Source organism: Canis lupus, chromosome 9, assembly GCF_048164855.1.
Source record: "Canis lupus baileyi chromosome 9, mCanLup2.hap1, whole genome shotgun sequence".
In the NCBI taxonomy this organism is placed as follows: Eukaryota; Metazoa; Chordata; class Mammalia; order Carnivora; family Canidae; genus Canis; species Canis lupus.
The window spans coordinates 63,992,031-64,016,089 of NC_132846.1; the positions used below are offsets into that span (position 1 = coordinate 63,992,031).

At 39.6% G+C, this 24,059-nt stretch overlaps 1 protein-coding gene and 2 long non-coding RNA genes across 27 annotated transcripts in view; 1 reads left to right on the forward strand and 2 right to left on the reverse strand.

Annotated features, from left to right (window-relative positions):
- The window catches only part of BTBD7 (BTB domain containing 7), a 110,002-nt gene extending 93,967 nt beyond the window's left edge, over nt 1–16,035 (reverse strand). For 2 of the 14 annotated variants that reach the window (XM_072839752.1, XM_072839737.1), the window contains exons 1-3: nt 15,786–16,032; nt 14,217–14,285; nt 11,923–12,062 (exon numbers count right to left, since the gene is read on the reverse strand). The gene's annotated coding sequence lies outside the window, so the exon portion shown is untranslated. Of the gene's footprint in view, nt 1–11,922; nt 12,063–14,216; nt 14,286–15,039; nt 15,325–15,345; nt 15,550–15,785 lie in introns of those variants that run through there. The other 12 variants (XM_072839743.1, XM_072839738.1, XR_012037124.1 and 9 more) reach the window with 12 other exon arrangements.
- Nucleotides 15,366–24,059, forward strand: part of LOC140640409 (uncharacterized) — a 29,659-nt gene continuing 20,965 nt past the window's right edge. The window contains exons 1-2 of one of the 12 annotated variants that reach the window (XR_012037128.1): nt 15,366–15,553; nt 16,064–16,525. This is a non-coding gene — a long non-coding RNA (uncharacterized lncRNA). Of the gene's footprint in view, nt 15,554–15,745; nt 16,545–24,059 lie in introns of those variants that run through there. The other 11 variants (XR_012037135.1, XR_012037134.1, XR_012037136.1 and 8 more) reach the window with 11 other exon arrangements.
- The window catches only part of LOC140640410 (uncharacterized), a 41,248-nt gene continuing 38,495 nt past the window's right edge, over nt 21,307–24,059 (reverse strand). Inside the window, exon 3 of the long non-coding RNA XR_012037138.1 lies at nt 21,307–21,668. This is a non-coding gene — a long non-coding RNA (uncharacterized lncRNA). The remainder of the gene's footprint in view (nt 21,669–24,059) is intronic.

Here is a 24,059-nt window from a genome sequence, read left to right on the forward strand (position 1 = left end):
ATCCAAGCCTCCCTCAAAAACTTGGAAAAACTCAAATACACAAGCTAAACTCTCACCTAAAGGAACTGGAGAAAGAACAGCAAATAAAGCCTACACCAAGCAGAAGAAGAGACATAATAAACATTCGAGCAGAACTCAATGAAATAGAGACCAGAAGAAATGTAGAACAGATCAAGAAAACCAGGAGTTTGTTCTTTGAAAGAATGAATAAGATAGATAAACCACTAGCTAGACTTATTAAAAAGAAAAAAGACTCAATAAAATTATGAATGAAAGAGGAGAGATCACAACCAATACCAAGAAACACAAACAATTTTAAAAACCTATTATGAGCAACTATATGCCAACAAATTAGGCAATCTAGAAGAAATGGATGCATTTCTGGAAATCCACAAATGACCAAAACTGGAACAGGAAGACATAGAAAACCTGAACAGGCCAATAACCAGCAAGGAAGTTGAAGCAGTCATCAAAAACCTCCCAAGGCCCAGGGCCAGATGGCTTCCCAGGGGAATTCTATCAAACGTTGAAAGAAGAAATAATACCTATTCTACTAAAGCTGTTTCAAAGGATAGAAAGGGAGGGATACTTCCAAACTCGTTTTATTACCTTGATTCCAAAACAGACAAAGACCTCACCAAAAAGAATTATAGACCAATATCCCTGATGAAGATGGATGCAAAAATTCTCACCAAGATACTAGTCAACGGGATCCAACAATACATTAAGAGGATTATTCAGCATGACCAAGCAGGATTTATATCTGGGATGCAAGGGTGGTTCAACACTCATAAAACAACCAGTGATAGATCACATCAATAAGAGAAAAAACAAGAACCATATGATCCTCTCAATAGATGCAGAGAAAGTATTTGACAAAATACATCATCCATTCCTGATTAAAACTCTTCAAAGTACAGGGATAGAGGGAACATTCCTCAATATTTTAAAAGCCATTTATGAAAAGTCCATAGTGAATATCATTCTCAGTGGGGAAAAACTGAGAGCCTTTCCCCTAAGATCAGGAACGTGACAGGGACGTCCACTCTCACCACTGTTATTCAACATAGTACTAGAAGTCCTAGCCTCAGCAATCAGACAACAAAAAGAAATAAAAGACATTCAAATTGGCAAACAAGAAGTCAAACTCTCCACCTTTGCAGATGGTATGATACTGTATATAGAAAACTCAAAAGACTCCACCCCAAGAATGCTGAACTCATACAGCAATTTGGCAATGTCGCAGGATACAAATCAATGCACGGAAATCAGTAGCATTTCTATACACTAACAATGAGACTGAAGAAAGAGAAATTAAGGAGTCAATCCTATTTACAACTGCACCCAAAACCATAAGATACCTAAGAATAAACCTAACCAAAGAGGTAAAGGATCTATACCCTAAAAACTACAGAACACTTCTGAAAGAAATTGAGGAAGACATAAAGAGATGGAAAAACATTTCATGCTCATGGATTGGAAGAATTAATATTGTGAAAATGTCTATGCTACCCAGGGCAATGTACATGTTCAATGCAATCCCTATCAAAATACCATGGACATCCTTCACAGAGTTGGAACAAATAAGATTTGTATGATTCTATACAAATCTGAATAGCCAGAGGAATATTGAAAAAGAAAACCAATGCCAGTGGCATCACAATGCTGGAATTCAAGCTTGTATTACAAAGCTGTGATCATCAAGACAGTATGGTACTGGCACAAAAATAGACACATAGATCAATGGAACAGAATAGAAAGCCCAGAAATGGGTACTCAACTCTATGGCCAACTAATATTTGACAAAGCAGGAAAGAATATCCACTGGAAAAAGGACAGTATCTTCAATAAATTGTGTTGGGAAAATTGACTGTCACATGCAGAAGAATGAAACTGGAGCATTCTCTTACACCATACACAAAGATAAACTCAAAATGGTTGAAAGATCTAAATGTGAGACAAGAATCCATCAAAATCCTAGAGGAAAACACAGGCAACAACCTTTTTGAACTTGGCCACAGCAACTTCTTGCAAGATACATCTATGAAGGCAAGGGAAACAAAAGCAAAAATGAACTATTGTGACTTAATAAGATAAAAAGCTTCTGTACAGCAAAGGAAACAGTCAACAAAACTAAAAGACAATGTACAGAATGGGAGAAGGTATTTGCAAATGACATATCAGGTAAAGGGCTATTATCCAAGATCTATATAGATCTAAAATTCTTTTTAGAAAAAGAAAAAAAATTGGCTTGTTCTATGGCTCAGAAATTCTAACATTAGGTATATAGAGAAACTAAGCCCATGTACACAAGAGATATAATAGGAAGGTTCATAGCAGCATTGCTTATATGAGTCAAAAACTGATAGCAATTTAAATATCTATAAATAAGAGCAAGGATAAAGATGTAGTATATTCATGCATTACATGAAATTAAGCTATAAAAAAACAGATGAATCTTAAAAACATGATGTTAAGCCAAAGAAGCAAGATACAGAGGTGATCATACAAGATAATGCCATGTGTTTTTTTTTTTGCCATGTTTGTATTATTGTGTTCCATCCTAAGATATGCTTTTTTATTGTTTGTTTTTTACATTTTTTAATGTAAAAAAATAAAATTGATGACCTCTTAGCATTTAGGTCCTGATTTGGTTAAGGTATTTTCCTTTTTCTGAGTGAGATATTAAATAATAGCATCTTAAATTCTATAAAATTAAAAAAAAAAAAAAAGCAAAGCTTGGGGCACCTGGCTGGCTCATTTGGAAGAGTGGGTGATTCTTGACCTTGGGGTTGTGAATTCAAATCCCATGTTGGGTAAAGATTACTTAAATAAATCTAAAAATTTTTAAAATAAAACTTAGCATTGTGTTTAAAAAAGAACAGGTGAAGCTAAACCATTTGGTTTATAGATTATATAAACCCTAAATTATATGGAAAAGCAAGGATGAGTAATGGTAACAAAATCTCAAGTATTGAAGATGCCATGGAATATTCTGAAGGTCTAATTAGCAAGGTTGAGGCCAATCCTTAATCCTTTGGAAGGATATCTTTCCCTCACAAAACCTAGAGATGGAATTCACCTCAGTTTACTCAGCATCCTACCTCTAGGTGCATTCTCACACATTGTCATAATCTTACATCCATTTCCCACCTTCCTTTTTCTTCATAACTCCTCATTTTTCCCAATCAAGAGTTCTGAGTGGGATCAATCCCATGTTTTATACCTGGTTTCCTGATTTGAAATTTTCAGCAAAAACTATTCCCATGACTTTAAAGATCAGGTCAGAGGAGGATAATGTAACCCCATCAAGAACCAGGATGTGGTGAAACATTTGCTAGGGCTTCTGGAAGAGAAAATCTCTTCTTCCACAGGAGACGCTGGAAGAGTCTTCCCCTCTTCCATTGAATATGACTGAAAAACGGTGTGGCCCCAGGAGCTCTTTGCAACCATCTTGCTACCAAGGGAAGTCTGTCTAAGATAATAAGAAAAACTGACATCCTTGTGACATCATTAGAGATACTTAAAATCAGGCTTTACCTGAAACTAGTCCTACTTTTGGCCTTTGAGACTATCTGAGCCTAATTTTATTATTAGGTTTTCTGTAACATTCATTCAAAGTAATCTTGACTGATATATATATAATAATAGTTCTCTTAGAATGCTAAGATAGAGATGATGTTCATTTCATCTCTATCTTAGCATTCTAAGAGAACTATTATTATACCAACTTTGTCTGAGACTTTGCAACTAGCAAATTATAATGCTCAGGACTGACCTTCGGTCTTTTGGCTTCAACAGCCAAGGTCTTTCCACTCTAGCATAACAGAAATCCATTGAGAATTTTTGGGTATGGTTAGGAGAGGAAAAGGAATGTCAAATTTAAAAACAAAAAGGTGATAGAAAAAAATTTAAAAAGTTTTCATCACATGTAATTTTTTGCCAAAAAAATAGAGTAGTTCTTTCTCAGGGTTTTTTATAATAATGGATAGAGGCTTTTGTTGGCTCTCTCATTAGGGCTGTGCTGGCAATTCAAAAGTATGTTACTGATGCTACCAATTGCATAACTCTGTTTTCCCCACCTTTGTGACTCTTCTGCTTTTGTTGCTTGCTTATTTGAGTTTCTCTGTCTTTGAGGTCATGCAATGGTAAAGACAGACACAAATAGACCCAGAGGGATGCACTGCATTCTGCAAAGACCTTTGGTCCTTGAAAGCAATTAAATGTATTCTTCTAGAAAGAGAGAAGTCAAGATGTTTGGACCTGAGGTAGTGCAGTCTTAATTCATTATACAATTTTTTAGAACCTTAACACCCGTTTGTTTAGAGCATGAACATTTATAAAAATCACATTAAAAAGAAATCAGTGGGCGAGTGTGTCTTTCTTATTCATTATATACATAGAGCTCAAAAAAAAAAAAAACTGATCTCTAGGCGACAGCTCTAATTAGGTCCTTTTATACAACTGCAGCAGGAAGGTCCCATGTTGTATAGGTCGCTGAGAATATATTGAATCCAGGGCCCACTAAGCCCTTTATTGAAAATTGTAGAGGTTTGAGTTAACAGTGCTAGTCTTTTGTGACTTGGAAAAATTAAACTAAGGAAGGTTGTTTGAACCTATAATTTGAGAAGCTAAAAGTGCCACCTCCTGGGGTAGGGGTAGGCGGCAGGGAGCTTAATTGTGTTGTGGCTGAATTTGGAGTCAGATTTACCGACACTGTCAAAAGTAATTTAAAGTTTTGTCACAGAGGAAGACCTAAAATGTTTGATTCTCACATCAACAGCATTCTAGTCTAAACTTTTTAAGATTGGGATTAGTTCAGCCAGGGTTGTCTCTTATGGAGCTTGTTCTTCGCTTCTTTCAGCATTGTTTGTCACTTTTTTTTAATTAAAAAAGAGCAAAAAGGGGCGCCTGAGTGGCTCAGTGGTTAAACATCTGCCTTCAGCTCAGGTCGTGATCCTGAGGTCCTGGGATCAAGTCTCACATCAGGCTCCCTAGAGGGAGCCTACTTCTCCCTCTGCCTATGTCTCTGCCTCTCTCTGTGTGTCTCTCATGAATAAATAAAATCTTTTTTTTTTTTTTTTTGAGAAAAAAAAAGAGGGAACAACCTGGAGAAAAAGACTTGATTAATATAGTCCATTAAGACTCTCTTGGTTGCAAGTGATAGAAATCCAGCTCCTACTAGTTTAAGCCCGAAGTGGGATTCCTATAAAGAAAATAAAGAGTGGCCCAAAACATGAGGACGAGACACTCCTCCTGGCTTTAAGAACAGTAAGAACCAGGGATTTGAATATGGTCTGAATGTTCCTTCTGTCCCTTATCTCTGCTTCTTTCAGTGGCCTGCCTTCATTATTAACTCACCATGAAAGGGCTTTCTCCACAGGTAGGAAAAAACCCAAACAAATAGCACATGGCTCCTAAATTAAACCATGCATTGCATAAAGCAGTCTGAGTTCTAGCCTGCTGGTCCCAAGCATAACATCCTTGGAGAAGGGCTCTTTGGCCTGGTCTTTGTCAGGAACCCAGCTTTAAGCTAATCAACCAAGGCCAGGAAATGGGGCAAGGCTCTACTAAATCAGGTCTTTGGGATTCATTATGTAACCTAGTGTTTAAACTATATCTGGGGATTTAGGAGTCCCCCATACTTTTATGGGGGTCTTACAATGTCAAAATTATTTTCATTAAAAACAAATAAAAAATTACTTTTTAAATAATACTAAGATATTTGACTTTTTCACTCATTCTCTGAAGAGTATGCAGTGGAATTTTCCAGATGCTGCATGATATAGGCTATCAGAATAGATTGAATGCAAAAGCAGATGTGAGAAATCAGGTGGACTCATCTTCTGTTAAGTTGGACATTAAAGAGATTTTAGAAATTAAAAATATGCTATGCTTCTCACTATTGCCAATGCAAAATGAACTAGCCTTTTATAATTTCTTTTAAAAAAGGAAGAGGGTTTTATTGAAACCCAAGTGAGGATAGCTGCCTAGGATACATAATCTTCACACGTAAGAGAGAGCTCCAGAGGGATGCCTGGGTGGCTCAGCGGTTGAGCTTCTGCCTTTGACTCAGGACCTGATTCCGGGGTCCTGGGATCTAGTCCTGCATTGAGCTCCCCACAAGGAGCCTGCTTCTACCTCGCCTATGTTTCTGCCTCTCTCTCTCTGTGTCTCTCATGAATAAATAAAATCTTGAGAGAGAGAGAGAGAGAGATGGAGAGAGAATGATCCAGAGAAGGAATGTTTAATACAGGGTTATATATGTTTTTTGTTACATCAAGAGTTACAAGTCATCAGGATGAAGGACATTCCAGAAAATTATAAACTTTATCTTATGCTTTTAGTTTGTGCAAGGTTACAGGCTCTGAGAGTATGGGAATGGAACTTAGGGAGATTTTTACTCTTATCTTTAGTTTGAAATGTTTCTTTTAGGTTATTTGCTAACAAAGCAGATGTACAGTGTGTGCTTGGGCAGAAATAGAGCTCATGCTTTGAAGTCATTCTGACCCTGGTAAAAGTTAAAGTATAGCTTCCCTGGGGTCCCAGGAGCAGCGCCCACAAAATGCAAAAAGTTGAAAATGTTCCTTTACACTATTAAAAAAATTGCATTTCATAAAATGTTAGTTATATTACTATGTGATGGGTTTGTTACTGTTATTTTTTTTTAGATTTTATTTTATTTTATTTATTTATGATAGTCACGGAGAGAGAGAGAGAGAGGCAGAGACACAGGCAGAGGGAGAAGCAGGCTCCATGCACCAGGAGCCTGACGTGGGATTCGATCCCAGGTCTCCAGGACTGCGCCCTGGGCCAAAGGCAGGCGCCAAACCGCTGCGCCACCCAGGGATCCCCTTTTAGATTTTATTTTTAAGTAATCTCTACACCCAGTGTGGTCTTAAACTTACAACACTGAAGTCAAGAGTCCCATGCTCTACCAACTAAGCCAGCCAGGTAGGCACCCTGTTACTGTTATTTTTAAGTGATTATTTAAACATTTCTTAATTTTTTTTTTTTTAAATTTTTTATTTATTTATGATAGGCACACAGTGAGAGAGAGAGAGGCAGAGACACAGGCAGAGGGAGAAGCAGGCTCCATGCACCGGGAGCCTGACGTGGGATTCGATCCCGGGTCTCCAGGATCGCGCCCTGGGCCAAAGGCAGGCGCCAAACCGCTGCGCCACCCAGGGATCCCCCATTTCTTAATTTTTATTTCTAGTATGGTAAATATTAAAAGTTATAACCTACATAAATGAAAGCTCTTTAGAATAATTTTTAAGGTAATAATTTTTAAGGTAATCCTGAGCTCAGTAAGTTTGTGAATCATGAATGTATCCATGGAAACTTTAAGCCTCAATTTCTTTATCTGTAAATGGGGGTAATAACAATGCTTATCTCATAGGGATATTGGAGGATGAAAACAGTTAATTATAAAGTACTTAGAGCAGTGTTGTAGGAGGGTTAAATCATAATAATAATAGCCTCCACCACCTTGTGGGTGGGAGAGAGGCAGTTTTCAGAAGAGAGAGGCTCACAGACTATGTGAAATGTCAACAACATTGGAATCAAAATATAACCATTCAGAGAAATCATACAAAAGTATCAAGGATCCTGTGTTAAGGCACTACACAAAAAGAAGTGCAAGGGTGGAAATTTTCTCATTACTTGGGTTCTATATCTTGATTCAGTAATTTGAGTTTCTCTGACAATGATGTGATAGCTAAAGCTAAGTGTCAGGGTTCCAACTTTCCCCATGTGGCTTCCCTTTACATCTCCTTTGAGTATTTGCTGTCCCTAACCCTCAATTGGCCCTCCCTGTTAGTGATACACAGATTGAGTATGATGCACACTTGTAGGTGACACTCTAGGTGCCAAAGACAGCGGTTAGTCCTCTTGGCAATCCTGAATGGTAAACATAGATTTTTAAAATATTTTATTTATTTATTCATAGACAGAGAGAGAGGCAGAGGGAGAAGCAGGCTCCACGTAGGGAGCCCGACCTGGGACTCGATCCTGGGGCTCCAGGATCACACCCCGGGCTGCAGGCAGCACCAAACCGCTGAGCCACCGGGGCTACTCGAATGGTAAACATATTAACTCAATTTCACAAAGGAGGAATCAGAGGCTGAGAAGGAATGTGAGTGGCTCAATGTGATACAATTAAAAAGGAACAGGGCCAGGAATTAAACCTGGATTTGTCAGACCATGGAGTCCAACATCTTCCCAGTATCCCATCCCATTTGCTACTAAAGAGAGGGAAATAAATAGTCCTTCTATTTCACAGTTAGAGATGAAAGGCTTAATCACACCTTTCCTCTTTTCTTTTTTTAAAATTGAGATTTAATTTACATCATTGTATAAAATTAAGGTGTTCAGTGTGTTGATTTGATGCATTTATATACCGCAGTATGATCATCACCATAGCTTTAGCTAACACCTCTGTTGCATTGCATAATGATCGTTTCTTCCTTATGGTGAGACGTTTAGTCTTTTAGCAAATTTGAAGTGTGTAATGCAGTGTTGTTGACTATAATCACTGTGTTGTGCATTAGATCTCCAGAACTTACTCATCCTTTAGTCGCAAGCTTGTATCCTTTATCAGCATCTTCCCAATTTCCCTAGCCGCCAGCCCCTGGTAACCCCCATTTTACCCTCTGTTTCTATGAATTCAGCTCTTTTTAGATACCATGTGAGATAGCCTATGTTATCTGTCTTTCTCTGTCTGGCTTATCTCACTAAGCATAATGTTCTCCAGTTCCATCCAGGTAGCTGTGAATAGCAGGATTTCCTTCTTTCTCATGGCTGAATAATAATCCATTGTGTGTGTGTGTGTGTGTGTGTGTGTGTGTGTGTGTGTGTATCACCATCTCTATCCATTCATCCTTTGACAGGCACTTAGGTTGTCCATATTTCCATATTAAATAATGCTTCAATAATTGGGAGTGCAGATACCTCTTCAGATTCCTCTTTTCATTTCATTTGGGTAAATACCCAGAAGTAGGATTGCTGGATCATGTGGTAGTTGTATTTTAATTCCATGGTGGCTAAACCAATTTACATTCCCACCACCAGTGCACAAGGTTCCCTTTCTCCACATCCTCACCAACACTTATTTTCTTTTGTCTTCTCGATGATAGCTATTTTAATGGGTGTGAGGAGCTATCTCATTGTGGGTTTTTTTTTTGAGATTTTATTTTTAAGAATACTCAAAATGGGAGTCTAACACCTAGATGGAGTCATGTTTTACCAACTGAGCCAGCCAGGTGCCTCTCATTGTGGTTTTCATTTGCATTTCCCAGTAATTAGTGATGTTCAGCATCTTTTCATGTATCTTCGTCCTTTCTGATATATGCATTTAATGCCAAAAATTTCCCTCTGAGTACTGCTTCAGCTGTATCCCACAAAGTTTGGTGTGTTGCGTTTTAATTTTTATTCAGTTGTAAATATTTTCTAATTTCCCTTGTGGTTTCTTCTTTCACAATGGGTTACTTGGAAGTGTGTTGTTTAATTTTCAAACACTTAAGGATTTTTTTCAGGTACCTTTCTGGTTTTGATTTATAACTTAATTCCATTGTAGTCAAAGAATATACTGTGCCTGAATTCAATCCTCTTAACTTATTGTGACTTGTTTTATGGCATTGAATATGTTCTGTCTTGGAATATATTGTATGTACACTTGAAAAGAAGTGTGTGTTTGAGTATGGTTAAGTGGAGAGTTCTATAAATGTCAATTACTTCAATGTGATGGTGGTGATCACATTGTCTGTTTTATCAGCTATTGAGAGAGGATTTTTGAATTCTCTAACTATATTTTATTTACTTATTTGTTTGTTTATTCATTTATTAAAAGCAAACTCTATGTCTAATGTGGGGCTTGAACTCATGACCCCAAGATAAGAGTTGCATGCTCTGTCTACTGAGCCAGCCTGGTACCCCACCAACTATATTTTCAGCTTTGTTTATTTTTCCTTTTGGTTCCTTCAGTTTTTTCTTCAAATATTTTGAAATTTTGTTATTAATGCATACACATTTACATCCTCTTATGATCTGTTCTCCCTTAATCTGTGCTAATATTCCTTGTTCTGATATTTACTTTGTCTAACAGTATAGTCACTCCAGTTTTCTCTAATCACTATTTGCATGAGGGGCTTGATCCCAGGACCCTGGGATCATGACCCAAGCTGAAGGCAGACGCTGAACCAAGCCAGGTGCCCTATATCTTCATCTTTTAGACAATATATAGTTGGGTTTTTTAAAAAATCTAATCTGACAGCCTTTGCTTTTTATAACTTATATTTATTTGTGTTTAATATAAAGGTCTAAACATACATAACTTTTATAGTCATCAACCATGTGGTCCAGGCTCAGATATGTCAGTTGAGACCTAGAATTTGAAAAAAATTCAAAATTTCAAGTTTTCCATTTCAATTTTTCAGATATCCAAAAGGGGACTCATAGACTATAGCAATCCTTCTCAAAATTCTCCTTTTTTCCTTCTGTGTTACAAAGTGTAACTGTTCACACTCCTTTCTTTTCAACTCTTCAGAAGATTGCTCCCAACAGTATCTTCAAAAGAGTGTTTCTGACCCTCTTGGAGGGTGATAGAGGGAAAGAAATTGAGTAGGCAAAGCTAGAGTCCTCTTTGGTCCATAGAAGGAGAGAAACATCTGGGAGCAATTATACATTAATAGACTGCATCGGGTTGTGTTCTCCCGCAGTTAATCTTACGGCTGTAAAGAGATGACCAATGTTTAAATTCCCACCATGCATTCATTCCCTCTTTTCACAATCCAGTATGTCCCTTGCCTATTTAACAGCGTCTGCTGTGTGGGAGAGGGTATAATTCCTCTCAGTATTTAATCCTCCACTCTCTCCAGACAATGTCTTTAGTAAAGAAAGAAAAAGAGCACAGAGGTGTGAGCTTTCATTCATTCAACAAACTTTTACTGGGTACCCACTATGTGTAAAGTGCTTTTTGGAGTGCTTTCTGGTAAGCAAGTCAGACAGAACTCCTGCCATCACAACACTTACCTCCTAGCCAAAGAGATGTACAATGAACAAACAAAATGTGTAAGTTCAAATGGTGCTTACGGGCCATGAAGAAAGTCAAGCAGAGAAGGGGAAAGAGAACAGTTGGGAGTAAGGTTAGGGGTGTTTTTTGCAAGTAGTCCAGGGACTTAATGATTTAAGGTAGCGAGCTGTGAGAATGTGTTGGGGAGATTTTCCAGGGAGGGACCAGCAAGCAAGACAGAAGAAGCTAAATGGATTCAAGAGGCTAGTGCGGATTGGACATGAGCAATAAAGGAGAGAGTGGAGACAGGAAGATGAGGTTAGGGAAGTGGCCAGGTACTTTTATTTTTTTATTTGTTTTAAAGATTTTATTTATTCATGAGAGACACACAGAGAGGGGCAGAGACATAGGCAGAAGAAGAAGCAGGCCCCGTAAGGAGCCTGATGCGGGACTTGATCCCAGGATCCCAAGATCAAAGGCAGATGCCCAAACGCTGAGCCACCTAGGTGTCCCAGCCAGGTACTTTTATATGGGGCCTGAACTGTTCAGGGTAAGATTCTAGAGCAGAGCTGTCCAAGAGAAATGTGTGAATTCTATTTATAATTTTAAACCTTCTAGCAGCCATGTTAAAAGAACTAAAAAGAAATGGCTATAATTAATATTTATAGTGTATTTTAAACCAAATATATCTAAAATTGTATCACATCAAATATGTAATCAATATAAAAACTTTATTAATGATATATTTGCATTATTTTTTCTTACTAAATGCAGTGGACTGAATGCTTGCATTCCCCTCCCTCAGTTTCATATGTTGAAATCCTGACTCTTAATGAGATGATATTTGAAGGTGGGGCCTCTGGAAAGTGATTAGCTTATGAGGGTAGAGTCCTCATGAATGGGATCCATACCTTTATAGAAGAGATCCCAGAGAGTTCCCATCCCCTTTCTCCCCTGTGTAGACACGGTCTGACAGCTTTCCATGAACCAGGAAGTGAGCTTTCACCAGACACCAAATCTGCCTATGCCTTGATATTGGACTTCCCAGCCTCTAGGACCATAAGGAAAAAATGTTTGTTACTTAAGCCTCCCAGCCTGCAGTACTTTGTTATAACAGCCTGAACAGCCTAAGGCACCAAATTTTTGTACTTGGCAGTAACAGTCACAGTTCAATTTGGAAGCTAGTTTTCATCCAAAATACTTCCACTATATTTAGATTTCATAAAATGTATAGCTGAAAAAGTAGACTGAAATGCCCACAGTCTTACCAATATAGAAGTTCTCTAATAAATTAATCAGGTATAAAATTAAAATTAAGTAATATTCAAATTCAAATTCAATAATATGAAAAATTCTGTTCTTTAGTGGTATTTGCCACATTCCAAGGGCTCAGAAGGCACAGAAAGCTAGTAGATATTGTATAGCACATGTGGCTAGTGGGTATCAATTACTGCAATGATTTCTCACTCTATATATCTCCACAGAACAGCCAGGGCGATTGTCCCTGGTTAGAGCCCTTAGTGGCTTCCCATGACATTTAGTAAATCCCAATGGCTCAAGTGGGACATTCACTTTGAGGCAGATGAAAAGCTCCCATGTTTACCAATATTTCTTCCTTCCATTACAATGATAGTAAAGAAGTATAAGAGGAAATCAATCCATGAGTGAAAGTAGAGGTGGAAGAGCAGGGCTATATTAGCAAATCAAGTTTTGGTGAGCTTCTCTAAGATTGAAGGCAAATCAACAAAATTGATTGGTAAAGCAGAGAAGAAGGAGCCACAGCTTCAAGTACACAAGAAGCTGCAGGGGAAAAGAGAGATGCCTTCCATTTAAATGATCTCAGATACTTAAATGATTGGCTACAAAGACCTAGAGTGGGAAGAAAGGCACAAGTTCAAGGTAACTGATGGAAAACAGTGTGTAGGAGGTATGTGTGGATCAGCTGCTTCTCTTCTCTTCCCTCAACTTTGTGCATATTTTGGCAGTGTTTGTCCTAGGCAGTAGCTAGAGAACTCTTCTAAAGAAACCAAGTTATGTCCTGGGATGGCAGTAGTTAAAAGCCCAGAGTAGAACCTTATGCACTTGGGACACCTGGGTGGCTCAGTGGTTGAGTATTGGCCTTTGGCTTCGGGCATGAACCCAGAATCCCAGGGTCGAGTCCCACATCAGGGCCCGTGTAGAGCCTGCTTCTCCTTCTGCTTATGTCTCTGCCTCTCTCTCTCTCTCTCTCTCTCTCTGTGTGTCTCATGAATAAATAAATAAAATCTTAAAAAAAAAAAAAGGAAGCTTTAGCATGGGGGTGAGAGAGGAAGTCTTCCTGCCTGCCTGTTGAAGTAGTCAGCCTGCACATACAGATCACATAATCAGCATTTTCATTCTGGAAAGAGATTGGTGATAGAAAAGAACCCAAGTAATTCATCTGGCTCCTCATATTCAAAAACACAAAAGGAAAAAAAAACACAAAAGGACAACCAAGGGCCATAAGATAGTTGCACAAAACCAACAGAGCCAAAATGAAGAAGACTTCACCCTAGGAGAACAGAAATAGTTCAGGGAACAGTGGTGAACTTTTTAAAAAGTTAAAATTGGGCAGCCCCGGTGGCGCAGCGGTTTAGCGCCGCCTGCAGCCCAGGGCGTGATCTGGAGACCCTGGATGGAGTCCCACGTCCGGCTCTCTGCATGGAGCCTGCTTCTCCCTCTGCCTGTGTCTCTGCCTCTCTCTCTCTCTCTCTCTCTGCATCTCTATGAATAAATAAATAAAATCTTTAAAAAATAAAAAGTTAAAATTAATATTCTCAGAGAAATTTGAGGAGACAGTGCATCTATAAAATATAAATAGGAGACTCTTAAAAAATACCCCATATAGGGGTGCCTGGCTGGCTCAGTCAGAAGAGCATGTGACCCTTGATCTCAGGGTCATGAATTTGAGCCCCACAGTAGGTGGAGAGATTACTTAAAAACCCAAATAAGTAATAAGTATTGGAAATATAATTCTAAAATGGAAAACTCAACAGAAAGGCTAGAGAAAAAAGTCAAGGGAATTTCTCAGAATGTAGAGCAAGAGGACAAAAAGAAATATTGAAATGCAGAGATGACCCACAAAGAAGAGCCAACATACATCTAATAGGAGTTTCAGATTGAGAGTAGAGAAAAAGTAGATCTCCCAGAAAGGAAAGCTCCATGTCTTCAAATAGAAAGGTCTCACCCTGTGCTAATCCATTTGAATGATAGCCATATCTTGGAGAAACTTCACAAGTCCAAAGATAAAAGAGTCCTAAAAAGATTCCAAAAAGAAAAATAAATCAGAAGTTGAGAACAATATTGGCATCACACTTCTTATCAGTTACACTATATACTAGAACACAAGGGAATAATGCCTTTAAAATTTCTGGGGGACAATGAGTTTGAGCCTCGAATTTTATAGCCAGGCAAATTAGCATTTAAGTGAGGAGCAGACTAAAGTTGTCTTTTTTTACTTCCAAGGACTGAGGAAATTTATCACTTATAGATCACTCCTAAAAGAACTGTTTAAGGGTATACTACAGGAAAATGAAATAGGCATCTAAAAAAGAGGAAGATAATTAGGTTGAAGGAGTTGGGCAATCATAGGAAATCCTAGAATGCAATAGGCTTGAAAAGGAAATAGTGTGAAGAAATCAGATCTTCTTAGAGACTGAAACAGGTTTATTACAGTATTACATTTAAAAAACCTCAGTATATTCCATTTTTCCTTCCAGAGCTACAAGTGTAGTGATGCCACCTTCTCCACTAGGTCCACACTCTTATTTGATCCTGTCACGAATGTTTTTTTTTATATTATCAGTGCACTAGAGGTAATTCTTCTTTGGTTTTCAATGTTGGGAATTAAATTATAGACAAAAGTATGGAAAATGTAGCTAACATTAGAGAACAGAATATAAATGTTACAAACTCTGCCAATGAGAAGTAATGCTCGTTGAGAGGTACAAGTGCCGAGGACAGAAAGACAAAGGGAAGTTAAGTGAAGGGTGTTGAATCTTTTGCCTTACCGAGCAGAAAATTAAGACATACTGTGCGCGGGGTTGGAGGACTGGGCAGGGAGAACAGGGGAGAGGGCAGCTTGGGAAGGGTAAGACACTGAGCTCAGGTGCACAGGGATGAGGGCTAACGGGTGTGATCTGCAGGGAGGCGGGTGTCAAACGGCAGCAAACGAGTGTGAGGCTTGGGTTGAGCGGAAGGAGTGGGGACATGGGCGGAGCTTAGCATGTTTCTGAGCGGAAGGGGCGGGGCAAGGGGAAAAGATGAACAGGGGGGAGGGGAGGGATGCCCTTTGCATCCAGCGCGCCTGCGCAAACCAGATGTGTGGGAGCTCACGCCGTCCTGCCTTCCCTCGCTTGGCCTGGCGCGTGCGGTGTCGTCGGCCTCGCCTCGCCTCGGCGGCGCCCGCCTGTTGGTTCTTTGTCGGCTTCCCAGCTGCCGCGTGACCCCCCGGGCCTGCAGCCCCGCCGCCGCCTGGTCCACTTGCAGCCCCGCCGCCGCCGCCAGCGCCCCAAATAGTCCTTGGTGAGGGGAAGGCCCACGCTTCAGGGCGGCGCGGAGCGGGGTGCGGGCGGGCGAGGGGCGCCCCAACGGGCGGGGACCTGAGGGCCCGGGGCTCGTGTGGGGCGGGGGTGCCCGGGAGGCCGCCTCCCAGCGGCGCAGACGGTAAGGGCAGAGCCGTGGCCGCCCCGCCCCGCCCCGCCCGCCCGGCGCCTGCCGCCCCCGAATGCCCCTCAGCGGTGCGGACGCCCGTTACCTGCCCTCTCACCGGGGGACTCCTGGGCAGCCTCTGCGCTCCGGGGTTCCGAGGTCGGAGCTGTGGGGGAACCGTTAGAAGAGAGAGGCGCTGCCTTCCAAAGATCGAGGTTGGGTCGTCTGGAAAAGGAGGTCCTGCCCCCGAGGCTCTCCCTGAGGCGGCCTGAGGAGCACGGCGGGCGGCCCCGCTTCCTCAGGTGGACGCGGACGCGGTTGGGCCGCGAGTGGCCGGGCCGGTGAGCCGCACGCACCGACGTGTTTTCCGGTCTTCCCTCCCAGGACGGCACCGGCGGGCGGGCTCGAGGTGCTGTTTGTGACCTCCTCAGCGCCTACCCGCACGGTGGGTGGCAGATGCGAGGCCGTGGGGTGCCGCCCCGCCCATCCGGCGGCTGTCAGTGAGTAACCCTGCTTAGCGGGGGTGACGGCACGACCACTGTGGGGATCCGGCTTCATGACCGTGCGTGTCTGGTCCCTGTTTCGCACTTCTCTGGTACTGTGCCTTGCGTGAAGATGAGTGTGTATACCCACTTAAAAATGTTTAAATCAAGCCGAACCATTCATGCACGGTCTGTGATCACAGATTATTTTCTGAGCGTCCTGAAAGCTGATAAAGAATTTCAGGATGATGACCACGACCGTGGGAACAGCAGCGAGAGGGCAGACTGGGTGACGGAGATCCGGACATCAAGTGTATTTTATAGGAGTGAATGCATGTATCTTAGTGACACCAGCATTAGGAGGGTATGTATATAACGGTAAGGTAAGTTTATTTATTTATTTATTTTTTGGTAAGGTAAGTTTAGTTAAATGATTTTCTTTTTTAAAAAAGTTTATTTAGGGCAGCCCCCGTGGCTCAGGGATTTGACCCCGGCTCCGGCCCAGGGCGTGATCCTGGAGTCCTGGGATGGAGTCCACATCGGGCTCCCTGCATGGAACCTGCTTCTCCCTCTGCCTGTATCTCTGCCTCTCTCTCTCTCTCTCTCTCTGTGTGTGTCTCTCATGAATAAAGAAATAAAATCCTAAATAAGTAAGTAAATAAATAAATATTTATTTATTTGAGAGAGAGAGAGAGAATGAGCAGCGGGGAGGGGTAGAGGGAGAGAGAGAGAAGCAGACTCCCTGCTGACCAGGAAGTACAATTCAGGGCTGCCTCGCAGGAGGAGGAGATTATGACCTGAGCAGAAGGCAGATGCTTAACCAACTGAGCCATAGGGGGGTGGGGGGTGGCGGTGAGAGTTAAAAGAATCTTAACTAGTTTTATGTTCCATTAGTACTACCCCTTATTCTAATGAGATCCAGACTTTACTTTTCACTGTGAAAATACAAGTTTTTATTAATTTGCCTTCAATTTACCTGTACATTCTGGGATTTAGTCTCATTGTACTTTATTTGTACCTCTCATTGTTTATTGATTTTGTTATTCTAAATTGCCTTTCAAGTTTGAAGAATCACATACACCTTTGAATTTTATGTTATTCACTTTTTTTTTTAAAGTAGGCTTCATGCCCAGCATGGAGCCCAGTGCAGGGCTTGAACTCATGACCCTGAGATGAACACCTGAGATGAGATCAAGAGCTAGACGTTTAACCAGCTGAGCCGCCCAGGGGCCCCATACCTTTATTTGAATTTTGGTCACTTTGCCCATTATGGTGACTGTGGGCGACCGACCTAAACTCTGAACCTGTTTCCTTATCTATATAATGGGAACTTAAAATTACTCTCTTGAAGGGATGTTGTGGGGGAATAAAACACTGAACAAAGATAAAACACCCCCCAGCATAGTGCCTGAAACAGAGTAATCAATAGAAGTTATTGTTAAGAAATATGTGTATGTTAATATTCATTCATCAAGTATCATATTTATGTTATGTACCAAGTATTGTCAATGAACTGAAAATAGATCTCTGTCTTTATAGAGTGTAGAGGACTTGGATTCTGTTTACTTCAATATTGTATTTGCATTTTGAAATTTATGTTGGTGTGTTACGTTTCTCTAGAGAAACTGAGCCAATTGTGTATATTTATATATATATATATAGAGAGAGTGAGAGATTGACTGATTTTAAGGAATTGGCTTACAATTGTGGATGCTGGCAAGTTCAAAATCTAGGTAGAGGTCTCTGGCAGGCTGGAGACAGGAAAGAGTTGCAGTTTGAATCTGAAGTCAGTTAGCTGGTGGAATTAAACTCTCAGAAGAAGTCAGGGTTTTTCTTAAGACCTTCAATTGCTTGGATGTGGCTTACCCGCATCATGAGGGCAATCTGGATTAGTTAGAGTCTACTGATCTAAATGTTATTCCTGTCCAAAAATTACCTTCACAGATCTAGTATGGCATTTGACCAAATATCTGGGTATTGCAGCCTACCTAAGTTGACAGAATTAAACTGTCATGATGGAGTAAAATAAATTTTCAGAGGGAAACCATGAAAAGGATTTGATACCTCTAAAATTTAGAAGTATGAATACAGTGGGAAATTGAAATCTTATCCATTTAAGATTCACCTTCTCAGGACATGTGGGTGGCTTGGTTGGGCCTCCATTCTTTTTTTTTTTAATATTTTATTTATTTATTCATGAGAGACACAGAGAGAGAGAGAGAGGCAGAGACACAGGCAGAGGGAGAAGCAGGCTCCATGCAGGGAGCCGGGACGTGGGACTCGATCCCGGGTCTCCAGGATCACACCCTGGGCTGCAGGTGGCGCTAAACTGCTGCGCCACCAGGGTTGCCCTTGGGCTTCCATTCTTAATTTCAGCTTGGGTCGTGATCTCAGGGTTAGGAGAGTAAGCCCTGCATCAGGCTCTGCGCTCAGTGGGTTGTCTGCTTGGAATTCTCTCACTCCCTCTCTACCTCCTACCCATGCATATGTCCACACACTCTCTTGCTAAATAAATAAAATCTTAAAGAAACAAAAAGATTTACCTTCTTTGTTCACTGGTGGTAAGTCCACTCTTAGACCCTTTAAAGAACTCTGGCCCATCAGGACACAGACTTAATATTTTGGTTTCTTGTTCCACCAAGACCATGTTCTGCTGTCCATTTTGAACCTTTTTCTTCTCTGACTTGGATGACTTTGTGCTTAAGCTTCTGATGCCTGCCTCTATGTGTTCCAGCTAATGACAGGAAAATGGTTTATCTTTGTCTTGGTTAGGGAGGACTATTGAACTATAGGAGTCTTTACCGTAAAAAAGACTTTAGCACCTAATTTTCTGAACCATTTATTTGACATTTATCATTTTCATGGAATAATGCTGTGTTGGGAAGTGGTAGCTCATTTTGATGACTGAACTCTATTGCCCTATCATGTGACTTAAGTTTTAGCACATAAAGTTGTCACATTCAAAGTAAAGTTGATTCTTATTACTTGGGGTAGTTGTGTTTTATAAAGTTACCATGAACACTGAATTAGTGAATACTGAACCATTGCTCCTAGGAGAAATACCAGGTTACATTCCTGTGAGCCTCTGGTCAACATTTTTGTCAATCTATCAATATATAACCTTGTTTTATGTGTGTTTCTGTTAAAAGTTACCTTATTTAATATGTATTAATGGGACGCCTGGGTGATTCAGCGCCTGAGCATCTGCCTTCAGCTCGGGGCGTGGTCCCGGAGTCCCGGGATCGAGTCCCGCATTGGGCTCCCTGCATGGAGCCTGTTTCTCCCTCTGCCTGTGTCTCTGCCTTTTTCTGTCTGTGTCTCTCATGAATAGATAAATAAAATCTTTTTTAAAAACCCCCAAAAACCCAAAATGCTATTTGACCTCAACATTGCATGATTCAAAATTTTTTGTCACTCTGCATGTCTGTGAGTGATGTGAAAAGTGTTGCATTGGTTTTGGGTTTGAAAATAGTTTTAGTGAGTTTAGGAGTATTTGTAGACATAGTACCTACAAATAATGACGATTAAGTTTTATTCTTATTTTTAATGATTTTATTTATTTATTCATGAGAGACACACAGAGAGAGAGAGAGAGAGGCAGAGACACAGGCAGAGGGAGAAGCAGGCTCCATGCAGGAAGCCCAAAGTGGGACTTGATCCCGGGTCCCAAGGATCACACCCTGGGCTGAAGGCGGCACTAAACCGCTGAGCCACCTGGGCTGCCCAGGTTTTATTTTTAAATAAAACTTCTTTTGAGAAGAAGTAAGTGGAGAAACCTCATCCCCTGAGGTTGGATTTTTGAGAACTAACTTTAAAAATGTGAGTTTGACTTTGGGGAATAAATGAAATAGTGCAATTTTTGGCTTAAAATGATATTTAAAAGATATTTTATTTATTTATTCATGAGAGACACACAGAGAGAGAGGCAGAGACATAGGCAGAGGAGCAGGCTCCGCTCAGGGAGCCCAATGTGGGACTCCATCTCAGAACTCCAGGATCATGCTGTGAGCCAAAAGCAGAGCTTAACCACTGAGCCATCCAGGTGTCCCAAAATGAAGTTTTTTAAAACAAACTTTTATTTATTTACTTCTTAAAGATTTTATTTATTCATGAGAGACACAGAGAGAGGCAGAGACATAGGCAGAGGGAGAAGCAGGCTCCTTACAGGGAGCTAGTTGTGGGACTTGATCCCCAGACCTAGGATCATTCCCTGAGCTGAAAGCAGACACTCAACCACTCAGCCACCCAGGTGTCCCTAAAATGAGATTTGATAATGACCTGGTGAAACTGACAGAGGGAAACTACAAAACGATTGTAAAATATTTTGATAGTGGTATCATTGGTGGATTAGATAGAACTTTCACTATCCATTTCCCGGAGATGTACTTTATTGGCCTACGTTTGAAAAACAGTTACTCGTTAGTGGTTATATATATTGCCTATCTGTCTCATATTCACAGCCAGATTTAAAATTCCTTGAGGAAGGGTAAGGTATGATAATGTTTTTAATCCTTAGGTGTAGCATTGTGAATAAATAAAAATACTTGCTTTGATCAGAAGACTGAAATGACTCCCTCTTTGCTATAAACAGGTATTTATTGAGCTTCTATTATGTAGTCTATACATAGGAGTATGGATAGTTCCTATTCTGTTGTTTTTATAGCACATAGCTGAAAACTATGTGAGATTTGTTTTGTTTGTTTGTTTTTTAATATACCAATTGAGTGGTTAAGCTGCTGGTAAGACAAATAGGATTCATCTCACTTGCCAAATTCATCTTTTCTAGTAATGGCTCTCTGTAGTGCTGTGTTGAGGAAGATTATAAAAGAAATGGAATAACTTCAATCAGCAGTGTAAATAAAATATATCATCTATACTGATTCAGCATATCAATTTTTCTTTGATAACGTTTGGCAAAGAAATTCATAGAGATTGTAAATTAAGGTCTTTAAGGACTTAGAATTGCATAATTTATTAATTTTTAAGCGTAATGAACACAGTAAGTTTTAAGCATGGTGTATACACAGTATTTGTGGTAGATATTCTTAGATTCTTAAAAGAAAGGTTGATAATTATGAAATATTTCTATTTAGAAGGGTAAAGTGAGTTATTTTTCAATATAGAAAAACCATTTTCTGTAGAAAGTTCTATTTATTTTTAAAGTTCTGTTGCTATGGCAAATTGCTGAATTTGGGTAAATCACTTCTAGAATTCTGTTTCCTTTTCTGTAAAATGAACAGGTTGACCTAGACCAGTGATTTTTAACTTTCTTCTTTATTCGAATTGATATATCATTATTGAAATATTTTGCAATTTTCCATGTGAACAGGGCATTTTGATTTTTTAAAATAGTAACCCGGGATCCCTGGGTGGCGCAGTGGTTTGGCGCCTGCCTTTGGCCCAGGGCACCATCCTGGAGACCCGGGATCGAATCCCACGTCGGGCTCTGGGTGCATGGAGCCTGCTTCTCCCTCTGCCTGTGTCTCTGCCTCTCTCTCTCTCTGTGACTATAATAAATAAAATAAAAAAAAAATAAAATAAAATAGTAACCCGAGTTAGTAAGAATTAAACTTTGTAAATCAAGTATTAATGTATTTAAAAGTATTTAAGAATTAATAATTATATAAAATTGATCCTATTTACAATTCTTCATGAATAAACATGTATGCATAATATTATAATAGTTGGGTTGGCCCTACAGTGGGTAAAATGACTTCTCTAATGTCATCTATATTATGTTAGCCTTCATTTTCTCATGTTCATCACTACACTGTTGCCATCATACTTTTACTTGGCATCACTTAGACTTCCACTCGATTCTCCTCCATCAAGACCTTGCTTTCTTTTTTTTTTTTTTAACTTTTTCAGCCTTTCTACCTTATCCACTTTATTTAAATGTTCTATTGCCAATACCTTTAAATTATTTGCCCTTTTATTTTTTTTTTGTTTGTGTGCCCTCCAAAATACAAACCATGGGTAAATCGTAGTCCCTCAATTTTGGCTTGGGCAAGTGCTGCACAGGAGATCACAGAATCAGACTATTAGTGCTATTAGAAATCCATTGTCTCTAAACTCATAACCCTGCAGTGCTTCTTAAAACTCTTCTCTGTTTTTCTTTTGGTCAAAGTGGCTAATTTAAATCTCACGTATCTTGACTTTTTATTTTATTAGCTTTCTATTCAATCTTAGCGAACTATTTCATTTTCTTATTTATAGAGAAGTTGTAACTATTCCTTAGTTATTGCCCCCTATTTATAAATATAGTTGAATTCTACCCATCTTTCCTCTAGTGGTAGTAGAAGGAGAATTACCATTATAAGGCTGATCTGTTTGCCTATGCTGGGTCCTACATCTTTATCCTATGGGATACAAAGCTCTAGAAATTGTCTAAATTTGATTCCTCACTACTGATTCTATCTCATATAATTTAAGTATGCTCAGCTTCCAGTCTTTAAAAAAGAAGAAAAAGCCCTAAGATCCCCCTTTAATATAAGGATCCAAGTTTTTTGGTAGCTTTATTGTAATACTTGCTTTATTATGGTGGCCTGGAAGTGAAGCCAAAATATCCAGTTAGCCTGTAATTGAAAATTTATTTCTGCTTCTATCATTCCATTGATGCTGCTATCCAAAGTCATCAGTGGTTCTGTCACTAAATCTAGTAGATAGTTTTTAGTCCTTTTTTGCAGTAGTTGGTATTATTTATTCTGTTTTTGAAATATAGGCATACCTCAGAGATATTAAGGGTTTGATTCTAGACCATCACAATAAAATAAGCCAAATGAATTTTCTGATTTTCCAGCTCATAATGAAATTTATGTTTACACTTCACTGTAGTTTATTAAATGTTCAGTAGTATTACATCTTTAAAAACAATGCACATACCTTAATGTAAAAAATAATATTGCAAAAAAAAATCCTATAATCTCAGCTTTCAGCAAGTCAAAATCTTTTTGTTGGTGAGGAGGGTCTTACCTCAATGTGAATGGTTGCTGACCAGGGTGCTGGTACTTAAGTATGGAGTGGCTGTGGCAACTTCTAAAATAAGATAACAGTGAAGTTTGTCCCACTGATTGGCTCTTCTGTTCACAATTTCTCTGTAGCATGTGATGTTTTTTGATAGCATTATTCTCAAAATAGAATTTCTTTTGAAACTGGATTCATTCTTCTGTAATGCTGCCACTGCTTTATCAACTAAGTTTATGTAATATTCTAAACTTTTTGTTATCTTTTCAACAATCTTCACTGGGGTAGATTCCATCTTAAGAAGTCACTTTCTTTGCCTATCCATAAGCAGCAACTCTTCATTTTTTTAAAACTTTAATCATAAGATTGCAGGAATTCAGTCACATCTTCAGGCTCCACTTTTAATTCTAATTCTTTTGCTGTTTCCACCATATCTTCAGTTTCTTCCTCCACTGAAGTCTTGAACTCCTCAAAGTCATCAATAAGGGTTGGAATCCACTTCTTTCAAACTCCTGTGAATGTTGATATTTTGACCTTTTCCAATGAATCATGAATGTTCTTAATGGCAAAGAATAATGAATCCTTTCCAGGTTTTCAATTTATTTTTCCCAGATTCATCACAGGAATCATTGTCTGTGGCATCTGCAGCTTGTCATGTTATTAAGTAGTAAGACTTGAAACTCATAATTATTCCTTGACCCATGGACTGCAGAATGGATGTTATGTTAGCAGTTATGAAAACAACATTCATGTCCTTGTACACCTCCATCAGAGCTGTGGCTGACCAGTTGCATTGTCAATGAGCAGTAATATTGTGAAAGAAATTTTTTTTCCCTGAGCAGTAATTCCTAGCAATGTGCCTAAAATACTCAGAAAACCATGTTGTAAACAGATGTGCCTTCATCCACGCTTTGTTTATAAACACTGGCAGAGTT